This window comes from Myxocyprinus asiaticus, chromosome 1 (genome assembly GCF_019703515.2).
Source record: "Myxocyprinus asiaticus isolate MX2 ecotype Aquarium Trade chromosome 1, UBuf_Myxa_2, whole genome shotgun sequence".
NCBI lineage: Eukaryota > Metazoa > Chordata > Actinopteri > Cypriniformes > Catostomidae > Myxocyprinus > Myxocyprinus asiaticus.
The window spans coordinates 21,068,717-21,087,792 of record NC_059344.1 but is presented as its reverse complement, the minus strand read 5'-3'; the positions used below and the strand labels follow the sequence as shown (position 1 = coordinate 21,087,792).

The following is a 19,076-nucleotide window of genomic DNA, read 5'->3' as shown; positions in this document are numbered from 1 at the left end:
TGTATGTATGTATATATATATATATATATATATATATATATATATATATATATATATATATATATATATGTATGTATGTATGTATGTATGTATGTATATATATATATATATACACACATGTATATATATATATGTGTGTGTGTGTGTGTGTGTTAAAAAACGTCTCGGTTACGTACGTAACTTCGGTTCCCTGAGATGAAGGGAACGAGACATTGCGTTTATTAACGCATATGGGGAGTGCCCTCTTACACGACCTAGTTGAAACCTCTCTACAATAATGCCAATATTCTAATATTGGCTATGGTGTTTGAGCCCCGCCTGTTTTGGCGCAAAACTGTCCGCTATAAAAACAGGTGCACAAACACCATATACTCAGAACTCTGAATCTTGTAGTGTGGCTAGTGTTCGCAATGTCTCGTTCCCTTTTTCTCAGGGAACTGAGGTTACGTAAGTAACCGAGACATTCCCTTATGGCTCAGTACACTTGACATTGCGTTTATTAATGCATATGGGGAACAGAATCCCATCATGCCACACTAAACGACATAACCTCCCCGGAAGGAAGCATGATGTCGCAGTCTTGTGGGACGGCGACCGACAAGAGTATGCCACAGTGAGTGCCCCTCGTGTTGGGCCAGGAATTAAGAATTAACTCCTTCACGAACCCAGTCGGGAAGGGAGTTTATTTATAATGTAAGTGCTTGTGACTTAAGGTAAATTACAACGGCCTAATGCAGGCGGTTGTGTAAAAGATGGGGAGCTTGTCCTAAAAGGGAGGAGCATAAATATATATATTTGGCCAATGGACAGCAAGCGCTCTAAACAGAGAGGACTTGTGAAGAGAGAGACGTTACGTCTAGGTTGTAAAACCTTGCGAATGTGTTTTGAGAGGACCATCCTGCTGCAAAATATATGTCCTGTAAGGACACACCATTTGTCCATGCCCATGAGGAGGCCATGCCTCAAGTTGAGTGTGCTTTAACACCAATTGGGCAAGTCTTAACCTGCGACTAAACCAGGGCAATTGCATCGATAATCCAGTGAGAAAGATTTTGCTTGAAGATGGACATTCATTTCTGCATCCTCCATAGCATATAAAGAGCTGATCACACAGTCTGAACTGGTGTGTACGCTCAATGTATGCATGTAGTGCCCTCACAGGGCATAACAATTGCAATTACTGTTCCTCATCCGAATTAATGGAAGAGGGAAGAAGGCCTGAAGGGGAACCACCTGCGCTCTGAAGGGCGTGGTTAAGACCTTAGGCACATAGCCTTTTCTGGGTTTGACAGTGGCTCTTGAAAGACGGAGCCAAACTCCAGACATAAATTGTTGATTGCTAGTGCATGTAAGTCACTGACCCGTTTTACTTTACATAAATTACGTTTAAAGGATGCCGTCGCCATAAATCCCAATGCTTTCTGAAACAGCTTTAATGGAAGTGTTCTTCCCCGTTTGAATGGAGACATACACTGTAGAATGGCCTGAATGCGCTCGCTCGAGTTGCGCGCGCCCGTTCATGGAGTCGAGGCGGACTCCCAAAAAGGAGATAAGATCTGTTTCTGAGTAATCATTTTGAATGGCTGCTTTGTGAGTACACGATTTAAATGTCTCAGATCCAGGATCAGTCGAAGTCCGCCGTCTTTCTTTGGAACAAGAAAATAATGGCTGTAAAACCCTTTTTGTGCTAGACAATTTGGCACAATCTCTATCGTGTTTTTCATGATGAGATTGTGTATTCCGGCTCATAACACTGGCGCGTCTTTGGGTGAAACCGTGGAAGGCAGAACACCGTTGAAACGGGGTGGCCAGCATGCAAATTGGATCATATAACCACGTTCGATCATTTTTTGCACCCATTCTGAAATACCCGTTAGGGCTCGCACGCGTCCGAGTAATGGGACAGAGGGCAATTTGGTTTGTTTACCATATGATATAATGCGTCACTCACGATAGGGAAGTGGTTGCGCATAATGTGTGTGCTTTGAAGAGGAAAAGGGGCTCTTTATTGAGAATGTGTGAGCATCTTGTGCATTTGCAACAAATGCTGCATTTTGAACAATATTGTGAAAAACAATATTCCTTTCCTGGCAAACAGTAGTGGGGAGATGGGGAACAATGTTTTGTGTCTCCAACCAAGCCTTTTTTGGAGCAGACATGGAGGGAACCGTGGGCTCTGCTTTCTGCTTCAAAGGGTTGTGCCCGTCAGGAGCGCTTTTGCTGCATGTGCTGATATGCAGGTGCCGGTGAGGCAGCAGGTATGGGGCTTTTAGTCAGGCACTGGCTCGAAACAGAGTGAGGGCGAACCGGCTGTTATGTACTCCATTTGGGCATAAAGTGTCTCATAGCCTGTGACTGCTGCTGAATCGCAATGTAACACCCAGCAAACTTACTCACAGAGCCACTAAAATGGCTGGCTGGAGACACTGGAGCATCCAACAGAGTGGCTTTTTCCTTATCACTCATTTCTGTGAGGGTCAGCCATACAGTTGGAAGTCAGACGTTTACATATACCTTGGCCAAATACATTTAAACTCGGTTTTTCACAATTCCTGACATTTAATCATAGAAAACATTCCATGTCTTAGGTCAGTTAGGATCACTATATTTTAAGAATGTGAAATGTCAGAATAATAGTAGAGAGAATGATTTATTTCAGCTTTTATTTCTTTCATCACATTCCCAGTGGGTCAGAAGTGTACATACACTTTGTTAGTATTTGGTAGCATTGCCTTTAAATTGTATAACTTGGGTCAAACATTTTGGGTAGCCTTCTACAAGCTTTTCACAATAAGTTGCTGGAATTTCGGCCCATTCCTCCAGACAGAACTGGTGTAACTGAGTCAGGTTTGTTGGCCTCCTTGCTCGCACACACTTTTTCAGTTCTGCCAACAAATTTTCTATTGGATTGAGGTCAGGGCTTTGTGATGGCCACTCCAATACACTGACTTTGTTGTCCTTAAGCCATTTTGCCACAAATTTGGAGGTATGCTTGGGGTCATTGTCCATTTGGAAGACCCACTTGCGACCGAGCTTTAACTTCCTGGCTGATGTCTTGAGATGTTGTTTCAATATATCCACATCATTTTCCTTCCTCATGAAGCCATCTATTTTGTGAAGTGCACCAGTCCCTCCTGCAGCTAAGCACCCCCACAACATGATGCTTCCACCCCCATGCTTCACGGTTGGGATGGTGTTCTTCGTCTCGCAAGCCTCACCCTTTTTCCTCCAAACATAACGATGGTCATTATGGCCAAAAAGTTCAATTTTTGTTTCATTAGACCAGAGGACATTTATATATGCTTTACCAAAAAGTAAGCACATTTGTCCCCATGTGCACTTGCAAACTGTAGTCTGGCTTTTTTATGGCGGTTTTGGAGCAGTGGCTTCTTCCTTGCTGAGCAGCCTTTCAGGTTATGTCGATATAGGACTGGTTTTTACTGTGGTTATAGATACTTATCTACCTGTTTCCTACAACATCTTCACAAGGTCCTTCTCTAGGAGACAGAATGCGTCTCCTTCCTGAGCGGTATGATGTCTGCATGGTCCCATGGTGTTTATACTTGCGTACAATTGTTTGTACAGATGAACGTGGTACCTTCAGGCATTTGGAAATTGCTCCCAAGGATGAACCAGACTTGTGGAGGTCTGCAGTTTTTTTATTTTTTTTTAGGTCTTGGCTGATTTCTTTTGATTTTCCCATGATGTCAAGCAAAGAGGCACTGAGTTTGACTGTATGCCTTAAAATACCTCCACAGGTACACCTCCAATTCAGTACACCTCCTATCAGAAGCTAATTGGCTAATTGTCTAAAGGCTTGACATCATTTTATGGAATTTTCCAAGCTGCTTAAATAAGGCACAGTTAACTTAGTGTATGTAAACTTCTGACCCACTGGAATTGTGATATAGTCAATTAAAAGTGAAACAATCTGTCTGTAAACAATTGTTGGAAAAATTACTCATGTTTTGCACAAAGTAGATGTCCTAAACGACTTGCCAAAACTATAGTTTGCTAATATTAATGGAGTTGCCGATGGCCTGCGCAGTGACTTTTGTGCCATGCAGCGCTAAGTCTGTAGCAGTGGACCTCTTTGAATGTCTCTGGATCGAAGCCGTGCACATCTATTTGCCTGAGGAGCTTGACTTGAAATACCTGGAGCACCGCCATTGCGTGGAGTGCTAATCCAGCTTGTCCTGCCACTGAGTAAGCTTTTTCCACCAGTGCAGGCTTTGTTGACATGGTTTGGAAGGATAAATGGGCCGTGATTTCCACGGCCTGTTATTTGCTGGGCAGAGGTGTGCCGCTACTACCTCCTCCACAGGGGGTAGTTGGGCATAACTGTTCTTATCTTCACATCTTCCCTGTGATCCACATTAGAGAGGATGGTGTCACTGCGCGAGTGCACCGAGAAGGGTGCATGCGAGGACTTAGACAGTTTGTTATGAACTTTTGGGAGGAATGGGGCAGATTTGCGAGATGCTGCCTTTTGACGGCGTCTGAACTGCAGGAACCAATCATTGAGGCAAGACAGTTCAGGTTCCTCTGGGGTAGACCACTCAAGTTTAAGCACTTCGACTGCCCTTGTAAGGATGCAGAGCATCTCCATCAGTGGCACATGCACGTTCCTCGCCCTCGCTGGCGGGAGGGGCAGCAGCATCATCCACTGACCACTCGCCTGATGCAGCAAGAGACATGACATCATCATTATTATCCCCAGCGTCAGAACCGCTGAACGAGATGAGGCTGCCCACTCTCCCAGAAGGTCAGAGCTCGTCTCGCACACAGTGTATCGGAAAACATGCACTTCGTAGAGATTGCGGACCTGTGGGGCGTATGCCGCCACGAGGACCACCTCAAAGTCATCCTGCTTGACCTCACGGCCCCACAGTGCCTCCTCGTGTGAATCCTTGGGTATCACAGAAGAGGTGGGTGGGAGGGTGCGTGAGGCTGAATCGTCCCTCAGAACGAGGGCCATTCGCGAGTGAAGCATCTTGAGACTCATGCCCTCACAGTGAGGACAGTCTGTCTCCATGAGAGCTGACTCTGCATGGGCGCGGCCCAGACAGTAAACGCAGCTCTCATGCTGATCTAATGGCGGGATGTGCCTCTCGCACAAGTAACACTTACAGAAAAACATCTTTAAAAAGACACGTACACGTAAGTGACTCTTTTAGATATATCAATATATAAATAAATATATATTTATATCACACAAAATACAATACACAATATACAATTGCTTTGTAAGGATCCACAAAGCGCTGTGGGGAAACAGGGTGCTGAGGCCTGTTCACCAGCGAAGCGTCAAGCAGCGAGGTAGTGTGATGTTCGCCGGAGCGCTGCAGGGGAGCGAAAGTCTTCCCGTGCAAATTCCGCCCACTGGGCTTCTAGACAAGAGATGATCGCTGTCTTGAAGGAAGAAATTCTGAGGAAATGGTGTTTGTGCACCTGTTTTTATAGCAGACAGTTTTGCGCAAACACCATAGCCAATATTAGAATATTGCCATTATTGTAGAGAGGTTTCAAATGATTGAACAAAACATTAAATAAATGTCCCTTGTATTTAAATTTAGCACTAGGCTATTTCGCGTCCATTTTATTTTTTAGGCTTACATTTATGGATGAGCTTCGTGTCTTCATTATTTAACAGACACTTATCTAAAGCAACTTACAAATGAGGAATAGAATATAAAGGTCAGTTTAAGGCTGTTGCTACACAAACATAGATTTTGTTCATAGCTTGCTTATTTGTTGGTAACCTAAAACTAAGGTCTGTAAATTATTTCTTGCAAATTGTAACATTTTGTTCCCCTGAAGTATTTCAAAGACAAGATACATAGACTTGTTCCCTTCGATCCAAATTCTTCACAATCTCATCAGGGTATAAATGTCCGACTTCAACTGGCCCCTGAATTTGGAAAAAAGTAAAAAAATTTGAATCATGGGTGGTATTGTGACCTTAATTACCCCATAGAGAGACCAAGAATACTGATAAATGTGTTTTGATCTTAAAACATAGGCCTTAATTGACTTGCTATCTTTCTGAATGTTGTCCATGTCATGATCAAAATGTAAAATATTAACATTTTAGGCCCCGGGGCCTGGGTAGCTCAGCGAATATTGATGCTGACTACCACCCCTGTAGTCGCGAGTTCGAATCTAGCGTGTGCTGAGTGACTCAAGCCAGGTCTCCTAAGCAACCAAATTGGCCCGGTTGCTAGGGAGGGTAGAGTCACATGGGGTAACCCTCCTCATGGTGTCGCCATTAGTGGTTCTCGCTCTCAATGGGGCGCGTGGTAAGCTGTGCGTGGATCGCGGAGAGTAGCATGAGCCTCCACATGCGGAATCTCCGCGCCGTCATGCACAACAAGCCACGTGATAAGATGCACAGTTTGAGGGTCTCAGAAACAGAGGCAACTGAGACTTGTCATCCGCCACCTGGATTGAGGTAACCACGCTACCATGAGGACCTATTAAGTAGTGGGAATTGGGCATTCCAAACTGGGAGATGCACCATGTTTGTTTATGTCTGAGGTAAAAAAAAAAAAATTTAAAAATAATGTTAGGCCCCAATGCATGACGTAGAGTACAGTTTATAGAAATGTTTTACTGTATTCCAACTGTAGGGTCCAATCTGTAAAGAAAAAAGGGAGGAAAAAAATTCCACGAGGAGACTCTGAAGCATGTGGATTGGAAGGGAACAAATGTATCTACCAATTTGTATGAGGCCAGCAATCATAAATCTTGAGATATCATTCAAGATGTTTTGGCCTGAGAGAAATAAATAATTCAGAGAGCTGAAAAAGATATGAAAATGTACATGAAATATTTTACGGTTCCAAACAACACATAAACAAAATATGTACAAAATCAAGTTGATGCAGCAAACACTTCTTTAATTTTGTCTGATTTCACAAGAATTAGAGTTAGCATTAATAGGACAGATCAATATTTTGCCTTCTTGAATTTTAACTATTTGATACACAGCTCATGAAAAAAAAAGATCACATCATCTAGTATGAACTGATAGTTCTTGCAAATGTTTCAACACCTTGTTTGTTTCAAGAGTTTGGATTTTCATTTGAAGTCTGTAGTAAAAGTACATTCATATGGAAGACAAAATTACTCGAAATTAAATATTTAAATAAATCATCAAATACATAATGAATTAATAAAATGCATAATTAAATATTTAAATAAATAAATCATTAAATACATATAGTGAATTAATTACGTGACATTATATAATTAACTATATAATTAAATATATAATAAAATTGTAAAAACAAAACTAGAAAAATATTAAATGATTGAACAAAACATTAAATAAATGTCCCTTGTATTTAAATTTAGCACTAGGCTATTTCGCGTCCATTTTATTTTTTAGGCTTACATTTACGGATGAGCTTCGTGTCTTTTTATTTTCAAGGTTATGGTTATCAGCATGTCGCTCAGCTACAGTGGGTGTCAATTTTAAAATTGATTTCTTTGGACCTTCTGGTTAGTTTAGGCATGCTTTTCTCACAACACAATTATGGCTGGGCTTGGTACAATCAAAGATTCTTACTGACTCTTGCAGATGAAGTTGCTAACCAAAATGCTGATAATGACAGCTTCTGTCTCTTCTTCACTCTTTATCAACTTTGGACTGCTGACATTCTGAGCCAATGAGAAAATCTCAAAGGAGTGCTGATTACACCCACCTGCTTTGATTGGCATGTTGCTAATTCTCTTGCTTAAATGAAGATCCCAAAGCAAGCTCTTAAATGAAAATGAATGAAGGCAGAGAGCTATTGTTTAAATGAAATTGATTCAAAGCCAGTGCTGAAATGAAATACATGGGAGATAATAATTTATAATTTAATAATTTCTATAATGATACATTTAATTAATTCATTATGTATTTATTGATTTATTTAAATATTTAATTGTTTAATTATGTATTTAATCAATTCAATATGTATTTAAATATTTATTTAAATATGTAATGATTTATTTAATGATGCATTTAATGATTTATTTAAATATTTTTATTTTTATTTAATGATTTAATTTTGAGTAATTTAGACCTCCATACATTCAAACCTCATGTTTTATTTTAGCAATGTTTCTTTTTATTTTATTACAAACATCATTTTAACAATGGACATTTCATAATATTTAAACAAAAATTTTAATCAGAGAATTTTTACAATCAATTCAATGTGTAACATTTGGTAGAAAGCAGCATGTAAAAGTCAGTTTGCAAAATGTATAGAGTAACTTTAATTCCAGTGTTTCCCCTAGGATTTTTTTCAGCAGCGTTGCTGTTGTGGGTGCGTCCACAAGCCCACAATGCTGGACCCGTATTAACGAGTGTTGGTCAAAGAATAGATTAAAACAGTGATGTCAAACTCAATTTCAGCCTAGGCCACATCAGTGTTTATTTGTGCCCTCAAAGGGCTCATTGAAAATGGGCACCAGCACCTGCTTTGGTAGCACCCATGCAATTATCAATAATATTACATGTTATGTGCATTGTAATGCACATTTGACAGTACAGCATTGGTTTTGAGGTTGGGATGAAAATGAAAATTATGATATTAACAACAGCAACATCTGTGGAAAAACGAACACCTAATTTGTATATGGCTAAATTGAAATATTCTGACAGTGTGAATAAGTTGGGTCATCTTTACAGATTCCTTTCATCAGGCTCATACTAACTGAACTACAGTCATGTCTTGGAATTTCTGAAGGCAAACAAAACAAATTACATTTTCCTACAATCAGAGAGCATTACAGGAGTACAGATTTTACACAGATGGAAAACTGATAGCTTGGTCAATAATTATGAAAATTCACCATACAGTCCATCCGCAAAGTATTCACTTTTTCCACATTTTGTTATGTTACAGCCTTATTCCAAAATTGATTAAATTCATTATTTTCCTCAAAATTCTACAAACAATACCCCATAATGACAACATGAAAGAAGTTTGTTTGAAATCTTTGCAAATGTATTAAAAAATATATATATATAAAAAAACAAAAAATCACATGTACATAAGTATTCACAGCCTTTGCCATGACACTCAAAATTGAGCTCAGGTGCATCCTGTTTCCACTGATCATCCTTGAGATGTTTCTACAACTTGATTAGAGTCCACATGTGGTAAATTCAGTTGATTGGACATGATTTGGAAAGGCACACACCTGTCTATATAAGGTCCCACAGTTAACAGTGCATGTCAGAGCACAAACCAAGCCATGAAGTCCAAGGAATTGTCTGTAGACCTCAGTGTCAGGATTGTATCGAGGCACAGATCTGGGGAAGGGTACAGAAAAATTTCTGCAGCATTGAAGGTCCCAATGAGCACAGTGGCCTCCATCATCCATAAATGGAAGAAGTTTGGAACCACTAGGACTCTTCCTAGAGCTGGCCGCCTGGCCAAACTGAGCGATCGGGGGAGAAGAGCCTTAGTCAGGGAGGTGACCAAGAACCCGATGGTCACTCTGACAGAGCTCCAGCATTTCTCTGTGGAGAGAGTTGAACTTTCCAGAAGAACAACCATCTCTGTAGCACTCCACCAATCAGGCCTGTATGGTAGAGTGGCCAGACGGAAGCCACTCCTCAGTAAAAGGCACATGACAGCCTGCCTGGAGTTTGCCAAAAGGCACCTGAAGGACTCTCAGACCATGAGAAACAAAGATTAAACTCTTTGGCCTGAATGGCAAGTGTCATATCTGGAGGAAACCAGGCACCGCTCATCACCTGGCTAATACCATCCCTACAGTGAAGCATGGTGGTGGCAGCAACATGCTGTGGGGATGTTTTTCAGTGGCAGGAACTGGGAGACTAGTCAGGATTGAGGGAAAGATGAATGCAGCAATGTACAGAGACATCTTTGATGAAAACCTGCTTCAGAGCGCTCTGGACCTCAGACTGGGGCGAAGGTTCAGCTTCCAACAGGACAACGACCCTAAGCACACAGCCAAGATAACAAAGGAGTGGCTCCGGGACAACTCTGTGAATGTCCTTGAGTGGCCCAGCCAGAGCCCAGATTTGAACCAGATTGAACATCTCTGGAGAGATCTGAAAAATGGCTGTGCACCGACACTCCCCATCCAACCTGATGGAGCTTGAGAGGTCCTGCAAAGAATGGGAGAAACTGCCCAAAAATAGGTGTGCCAAGCTTGTAGCATCATTCTCAAAAAGACTTGAGGCTGTAATTGGTGCCAAAGGTGCTTCAACAAAGTATTGAGCAAAGGCTGTGAATACTTATGTACATGTGATTTTTTTTTTTTTTAATAAATTTGCAAAGATTTCAAACAAACTTCTTTCACATTGTCATTATGGGGTATTGTTTGTAGAATTTTGAGGAAAATAATGAATTTAATCCATTTTGGAATAAGGCTGTAACATAACAAAATGTGGAAAAAGTGAAGTGCTGTAAATACTTTCTGGATGCACTGTAGTTCTAACATAGTATCGATAGTTTTAACAATGATATTTGTAATAGTTCATGGCAAAGGTAAAACCATGCATGGCTCCTCACTACCATGGTTAGTAACTATAGTTTCTGTGTAAAGAACTATGGCATTTTTGTAATGAAAAACAGCAGTCTAAATACATTCAGAAAGATTTTCTACCACAACTACCATAGGTAATACAGTACAGTTAGTGCTTCTACATTAAATCCATGGTAAAGTTTTGTAAGCATTGTGATCTGTGAATTGAAAAGCCTTCAAATTTATGTTTTCTCCTGTTTTCTTTGTCAGTGCCGTTTAGAATGTTGAGGCTGTTTGTTTTAAACTAGTTTCATCACCGAGACATGAGTTTTGCAACAGACAAGTCCGTACCGCATTCAAACGGGTTTCGCAATCCCCGCCGCGCATTTCACTGGTTCACAAGTGCATTTAAAATAGTCTGTTGTTCGGCTGAGATCAGTCTGCATATTACTGCACCTGCTCTGCCCTCGTGCTGCTATGATTAAACCGTGTTGATCACTGACCTGTGTAACGCTGTTTTATTCTGCTTTTGAAGTGAGCAAAATGCGCTCTAAAACATACAGATGACAAGGGAAGGCTCATTTATATTAATGAGGAAAGCGCTATCTGATTATTCAGTGAGATGTTGCAATCCCCTGCCATCCTACGTTTCAGAAATGAGCTTGCAGGCCACTTGAAATGAAGCGAGTTTTACACGTGTTGTTATGCAGTGACATCATTATGAGTATGAGTATGTGTATTTGTGTGTGTGTGTGTATGGTGGGGTCCCTTTCGCAGTTTATAAAGTGCACAGCTGACTGGGGCTGGCATGCATTATGTTGCATAAATAATATTAATTTAACCATTTGAAATTCCAACAGCAGCGCTCATAATTCAGCAGTAGTGCAGCGCCGCTGCAAAATGCATATAGGGGAAACACTTTATTCTATGAGACCAGGCTGCAGCTCACTCAAGGGATGTGGCTGTTTTTATTGACATTATGCTAACAGCCCACAAGGTGGCGGTATTGCATTGCTTTTTATTCAAGGACCAGTGAAATACATGAGTTTAGCATTAGAAAGCGGCTTGTCTATAAAAGAATCTGTGAAACCAAAGAGTACAATTTCATCGAGATGAGTCTAGAACACTGAACATTCCTATTGCTTGCTTGTTACAAAGTGAACACAATGAACATACGGGAACATATTACAAACTATACAATTTATATTTATGTCTCTCTTTTTTATAAATTTTTGCAAATAGCAAACTTCTGGAAAATTATGTAATGTTTAAGATATATATGTTCTTTAAATCTTATTTTGGATTTGATATTTCTGGGGTAATTATAATGTAATATAATATTAGCAATGACAACATATGTTATTCTTGCTGCTGTCTTTTAGTAAAAGAGCATACATCATATTGTTTTTAAAGACAATTTATTCTTACCAATTGAAGTTTCCACAGGACCAAAAGAGGGCACATTGTTATACTGATATTCGCCAATAATTCAAAACTGCTTGTGAGAACCAGAAGGAATTCTGGGTTAAATAATTTAAGTATAAATGTGTGGCGAGCAGGGCGGGGCAGAGCGGCGTCTGGGCAGAGGGAGGCTGGGAGATAAGTGGTGAATGAGGTCCTCCTGTGTGCCACACCGGTCTCGCGTTCCAGTGAGGGGCAGCGGGAGTATTTAAGGAGAGGAGACGCACGAAGCTGTCTGTATGTGTGTGTGTCTTTGTGTCAGTGCGGTGGATGCTGAAAAGTAAACCTTTTGTGTACTTCTGAAAAGCAGTGTCTTATTGTGTGTGACTGAAAAGTGCAACAATAAATGTCTACATGTTTTGTCAAGCCGGCTCCAGCTTCCTCCATTCCTTAATTGTTACAAATGGGTAATTATATTAACATTACATTTTTTGATCCTTAAAAAATAAATTTGATCAATGTAAACATGATCAATGTTCTATGAAGATTAAGTTAGATTTGTGTGATCGTGAGAAGTAGAACAGTACAAAACAAAATAAAATTAAAAAGAAAACTATCAAACCTTATAAATCATCAATAAGTAATTGATTGAACTGTGTCCTGTCTTGCACATGACAGGATTCTCAGGATTCTCTTGTGTTTAGCAGCTACTGAAAAATCCCAATGCCATGTTCACATTGCCGCTGGTATTTTGAAATTCTTTCTTCCTGGTTGTATTACAGCATCTTCATCACGTGACCCTTGCACATCCATGATGTATGACGGAAAGCTCAATGACATAGGACTCCATGGGAAGACATGTTGATTTAACGTGTATTATTCATGAATTACTCATGGTTTTGTGGGTGTTTAGATCACCAATATATGTTTAATAAATTTTATGCAAATGTTTTCTAGCTCACCACTGTCTAAAATATGGAAGCCTCTCCACAAAATTTCATGTTTAGACGCAATTACACGTACACAAGTTATGTTGTCTGTGCACGTTACACCTAAACAAATAAATGGTTATGTGGCCTTTCACAGAGCAGCGCTGTTTACAAGTGAGAAGGAGGAACGCTGTATAGTAGCTTGGTTGATTTTGGTTTAGATCTGTTATTATCTGTTTCTTTACTCACAATGGTGCGTTTGTGTGCTTGTCCTGGATGTCTCAACCGAGTGGAGAACGTGAGATTACGTCCATATAATGGCAACGGAATATGTAACACGAGAGACCGCTTGGACTCCACCCTCTCCTGAAGCATTGGATTACAGTTAAAAAGTACTTAAATACTTTTTGTGCACCAAAAGTGATTGTATCGCTTTAGAAGACATTAATTTAACCGCTGGAGTCGTATCGATGATGTTTATGCTGACTGTCTGTGATTTTTGGAGCTTTAAAAGAGAAATTACCATTCACTTGCCATTCATTTTAAGGACCTACTGGGCTAAGAAATGTTTCTGTTTTTCTTCAAATGTGTTCTGGTGAAGAAAGAAAGTCATACACACCTGGGATATCATAAGGGTGAGTAAATATGAGAGAATTTTCATTTTTGGGTGAACTATCATTTTAGGTGGGGGCGGGGTTAGGGCATCTGCTGCCTGCTAGGAACAAACCCAGCACCTTTGTACAATGGGCGAAACTTCACTAATGTTTTCCCCCACTTTCTGTGGCTAATGGCATTTATAAATGTTCAGGAGCTACATGTTCAACTCAGCTGCCCATCCAAGAACTGAAACTGATTGTGTGGAGCAGCGCACGCTTATTCATTACATGCGACGCAAGCAGTGAACCAGGCATGTGAGAGATATTGCAGCATTGCCAGAAAACGCTCCCTGACTTTCATCTGAACCACTGTCAAAAGCGAAAATGACTGTGTGACTGATAGCCCTTTTCCACTGAAATTTCAATGGTTCTCATGCTAAGCCTGTGCTCCGCTGGTTCATGGCCGGGGCAATCTGGAGCCTATCGTAAACCGGCCGCACTTTTCCACTGACCTGAGAGCCGAACGGTTACATAGTGGGTTACTGTCTACGTGCTAGTTTCACATGACTACCTCAAATATAAACAAACATGGTGCATCACAGCTATTCCTCTTGTTTTTGATAACATATTTAAACATACGGATTAATGCATTCCATCGTTATTACAATGCTCAACAATATTGTCAGAGACAACAGCTACACAAAGATGACGGGTAATGTAATTACATTATATTGTATAAACTATGGCTTAACTTGCTAAGTTCTGTAAACTGTTACAGTGGAATCAGTATTAACAATGGTGTAGCAGATGGTTGTATTTGGATTTTTGCCATAGCATATAATATTATTGATTGAGAATCCCACCGTTTTACTTAACAGATAGCCACGATCTTCCAAACTTAGTGAGTAGCTGGTCAAAAATCCCCTTACAGAACAAAACAATGCACAAAATAAGATGATAACAGTGTAAGAAAAGCTAACAAAGTTGGCAAATATAAAAGCTTACTGAGATCAGCTGCAGAGGACACTGGCGATTCACTGTTTATCACAAGTGTTACTGGATGAATTCAATGCACCGGTTAGTTAGCAGCCAGAGCCAGAGCAAATTATAATTTTGAGATTTTAAACTTCAGCAAATTAAACTTCAGCATTCAATGTTTTATATCTGTATGTATAGTATCTAATAATGCACTGGCAATGTTCACTTAAGTTTCTCTTGCCAAAAGTTTTAATATGAATTGAATCTGCCCATGTGAACCTATTATTTAAAAAAGTCCACTGTTTAATCGTCGTTTCAAAGGGGTTCTATGGTTCAATAACTGGTCTAACTCATAGCCTGTCTGAGTCCAACTTGTTCATTTCGAACTCTCAGGACTCGTCATTTTAGAATGTTGTTGCTTATACATAAGTTAATGAAATTCTGATTTCTTGAAAATGCCCATCACAGTTAGCTACAGAATTCATTAAGTCTAATTAAAAAAATACAAACAACTAGAAAACATATTATTAATAATCTGTATTAGTAACGTCGAGTAAAATTGCCAATGTCATTCTCGAGACCTTAATTTGCAAATATTTTTTAAATAATTGAAAAATAACACAGAAAGAAACATCTTTAGGTTTATAAATGTTTTCGGCTACTGCCATTAACATCTCAACACATAGCAAGTTCTCGGTAATCCTCTGCAAACTTCGACAGTTCGTGTGACTGGCTCATTTGGTTCTTTTTGAGTCGGACACGAATGAAAACGCTGACATCCAAATTAGCGTGTAAGTTCAAGTCGTTCATTTCGAGCAGGTTCTTTGGTTCAATAACCGGTCTAGTAACTTATAATAGCTGCCTAGTCTGTATGAGGCCAACTCATTCATATGGAACTCGGTCTCAGGCTACTAGTTGTCTGCATTTAGCGTCATTTTGGTATGCTGTTGCTGATACATAAGTTAATGAAATTCAGCTTTCTTTAAAATATCTATCACATCTAGCTACACATTTCATTAAGTCTAATTAAAAAATACAAACACAACTAGAAAACAAATATATTATTAATCATTTGTTTTAACATCATCGAAAAATGCCTCCTTAAGTCTCGAGACCTTCATCTGCAACACTGTGACAGCACTCAGTGTCTGTTATGAAGTAGCCTACATAGTTTAAAGGGTAGGTTTAGTTTGCAGAGCATCCGAGTAGAACAACAACTTTCATGCTGTTCTGGAATCTATTCTTCTCTAGATTTTTATTGACCATAAACATAAACTAAGATTTCAGATAAACTCTAAAACCTCAAAAGATCCCAGGCACCATCCAGGCACAGTGGCGAGTTTTTTAATACCAGGCTGAGATTGATGACATGGGACAGTGGATTGGTTTACAACATCGATAATCACCGCAGTGACACCCATGTAGAGTTATTGCCATGGCAACATAGCATTGATCACACCCTATTGCTAAGTCAACTTGCTGGCAGTTTGTGTTTATGTGCGTTTTTGTGCTTGGTGCAGCCAGAACCAAAAGTCTCACTGCAGTAACTACTCATCAGCTGTTGACAATTTAAGTGAATGAAAGACAAAATGAGAGAGACAGGGAGTGAGAGAGCAAGACAGAGAGGCATAGTTTAGTCTTGTTGTCTAGTATCCTGATTTGTAGTGTGACCTGGATAGGCCTTTCAATGTCTCAATAGGCCATGCTTGCATTTCCTTTTTTGGTGGGAGACAACAAAAGGCAAATGCCACACAAAAAAATAGCAGCTAACAGCACTTTTACACAGACATTACCTTTCATTTGCTCACAAACAAAATGGAGGGGAGAGATGGCCTGCTATAAAAGACAAAACAATATGCTAAACAGGTAACACTTTACAATTAGTTGTAGTTAACTGAGTTTCTAGAGATTTTTATTTTTTACAGCATTTATTAATCTTTTTCCGATATCAGAATCGGATCGGAAGAGAAAAAGTGGTATCGGTGCATCCCTAGTTCTAACTGTAGAATCCTCCACTGTGTGCCTCAGAGGAACATCAGCAACTATCTGCATTGATTTTTGCAGATATCCGATAGTTCCAAAAAGCAACTATAGGGCACTGATTAATCAGAATAACCAATATATAGATCTACCTCTAGTATATTGATGTTTCCAAATGCTACTTATAACTGAAAAAGTAGATCCGCACACTGTTGTTTTATTCCCTTTTACTGATTATCAATAAAAGGGAATAAAATAACAGTGTTCGGATTTACTTCTTCAGTTATATTTTAATGCTTTTTGCCTTGATCCAGCACCTGTTGAAGAAGTGTTGAATGTGCGTGCATTTTTCCTCTTCCAAATGTTACTTAACCAGCCAGCAAAGGTCAAGGCAGTGAGGGACCCATAGAAGCACACAAAACATAAATACAACCCTGGAAAACTCATAATAGAGAATAGCGCTCCAACTACACAATGGGGTGGAGATTCCAAATTCAACATTGTACAGGGCTAACTGGTCAACAACATGACTCAACTAAGCATGTTGACATTACAAGGCCAACCTACTACACTCCTAAATTTTCTGGGCTTGGTTGCAGCCAATAGCCTATAGGCCCTATATTTGCATGAAATTAGATGAAAATGTCAGTTCCTATTTAAGCAGAATCCAGAACTGTACAAGAATACCACTGCACAACCCCACTCAACCTTTAAACATTGTACTTGAGAACACACACACTGACTCCACACTGACTTTCCACAGTATAGCTATGTTTACTCCCAGCTTATTCCATCCTATTACTACACATTTTACAAACCATCACTGTGTTGTGTGTACAATCAGTCCACTGGAAACTGTAAAATGATTCTGGGAGCCAAGCATATTGCATATTATTTGCACATCACCTATGAATATTGTGTATATTTTGAAAACATTCTATACAGTCATCATTACTGACATTCCAATTGTAACTGTTTAACATTGCACATGTATTCTATGTATTAAGTGTATATTGTGTGTTTTGTACATGCATGTTTATTACATGCTCCTTTGCACGACTTCAGTGTTGTGGACCATGCATGCACACACCCAAGAATTTCACCCATCATTACATTTGTGTACAGTATATGGTGAACTGACTCCTGAAAAATGACCTTTTGAACACTTAAAACCATTCAGCAAATACAAACTGTCATTATCACTTACTGTGCAGAACCGACCATTTACTTAACAAATATTGTTATCTGCTCAATTTAGTTTTGGAGAACAATTCATAGTTTACAGCGTTTAAAACCACAGGCCTGTCTATCATCACTAGCATGGGAGTCAATGAGTAACTCATTGCCATACTGATAACATGGGTTCACTGACATCATGGGGAAACTGAAATTTCCCTCCTTTGTCTTGCCACTTCTTTGTTGTGCTTGGTGTTTGGGACGCGTGGACGAGGGTGAGGCTTTCCGTTCCGTCCCACTCAAGGTGAGGGTTGTAATGCAAAGTGCGGGTGCAGAGTTTGTTGACATTCTCAAATACAAATGTACCTTTTTAAATGATCATGAGCACGGAAAAAATAAAATCCTATTGCACTTTCACGATGAATGAAGAGTCTATGTGAAATGTAAGTGTCCACAAAATTCTACTGAACTAATTTACAAATGCATGCCACTGAGTTCAAAGGGTTCATTTAGCAAATAATGTGAATTCAAAATGTTTCTAAGTAATCAAAAACACTTAAACGTAAATTTTATAATATAATACAAATAATGACATTCAAAGCATTACTTAAAGATACTTACATAACATATCTTTGTTACACTAAAATGTCCAATCATCATCCAGGGGTTGGTGATCTCAACTTATATCAAGGCAGATGGCTGCACTACATGACTGAGCATAAACAGAATACTATTCGGAATACTAACAGATTTCTTTTATCAGTAAGTTAAAGGTGTAAACAGATCGATTCCGTCTCGCGCTCGGGAACATCAAAGCGCGGACAGCGTCACAATCAAATGTGACGTTTTAAAGTTGGCAAGCACGCGGCGGTGGATGCACAGAAATAATTTCGATAAAATTAGCATTAAAAGGTTTAAAACAGTTGAATAATCAATTCCTATATAAACACTGAACAATGAAATACATTTTCAAGTGTCGTGAACCAAATATTTTGCTTGGTAAGAACTGTACACTCGACCCACAGTACAAAACGTTGTTAAAAGCCCGTAATGTTTACTAAAATGCCAACTGGTATATTGTCATTTCACGTTATACTTATGTTAGCAGACGCTTTCTCACCAAAATAAGTTACAATACAACTGCACGGTGATTATATTAGGACAAAATTGCCATGATTCTTAATTAATTACAGCTACAGTCAAAATAACGTGCGCACGATGTTAGCGTTAGCAACTCAGCTTTGTCCAAGCCCCTGACAGATGCAAAACCGATCAAAATAAAAGACCGTTCGCTTTACCTGTGTTGGCTGGCGCTTCGTGTCGATCTCGGTCCTTCTATTGCACTCTCTGACTGTATGCTTTTACATCGCACGCCTTGCTCACTTGTAGCGGATTTTTTACACCGCCTAATGTAAATAACACCGCGCGAGACAGGCTCAGTTGTTTATAAATCTCAGAACGATGCGCATAGCGTGCGCGTTTCCTTGACAGCGTCGAGTCTTCTGCGAGAGCGCAGTGGTAA

The 19,076-nt window shown here is 39.6% G+C and overlaps 1 protein-coding gene across 5 annotated transcripts in view; it reads right to left on the bottom strand.

Moving 5' to 3' along the window:
- LOC127440873 (actin-binding protein WASF3-like) overlaps positions 1-19,076 on the bottom strand; it is a 58,142-nt gene extending 39,066 nt beyond the window's left edge. For 3 of the 5 annotated variants that reach the window (XM_051697923.1, XM_051697962.1, XM_051697933.1), the window contains exon 1: positions 18,853-19,076. The gene's annotated coding sequence lies outside the window, so the exon portion shown is untranslated. Of the gene's footprint in view, positions 1-18,175; positions 18,267-18,852 lie in introns of those variants that run through there. The other 2 variants (XM_051697941.1, XM_051697952.1) reach the window with 2 other exon arrangements.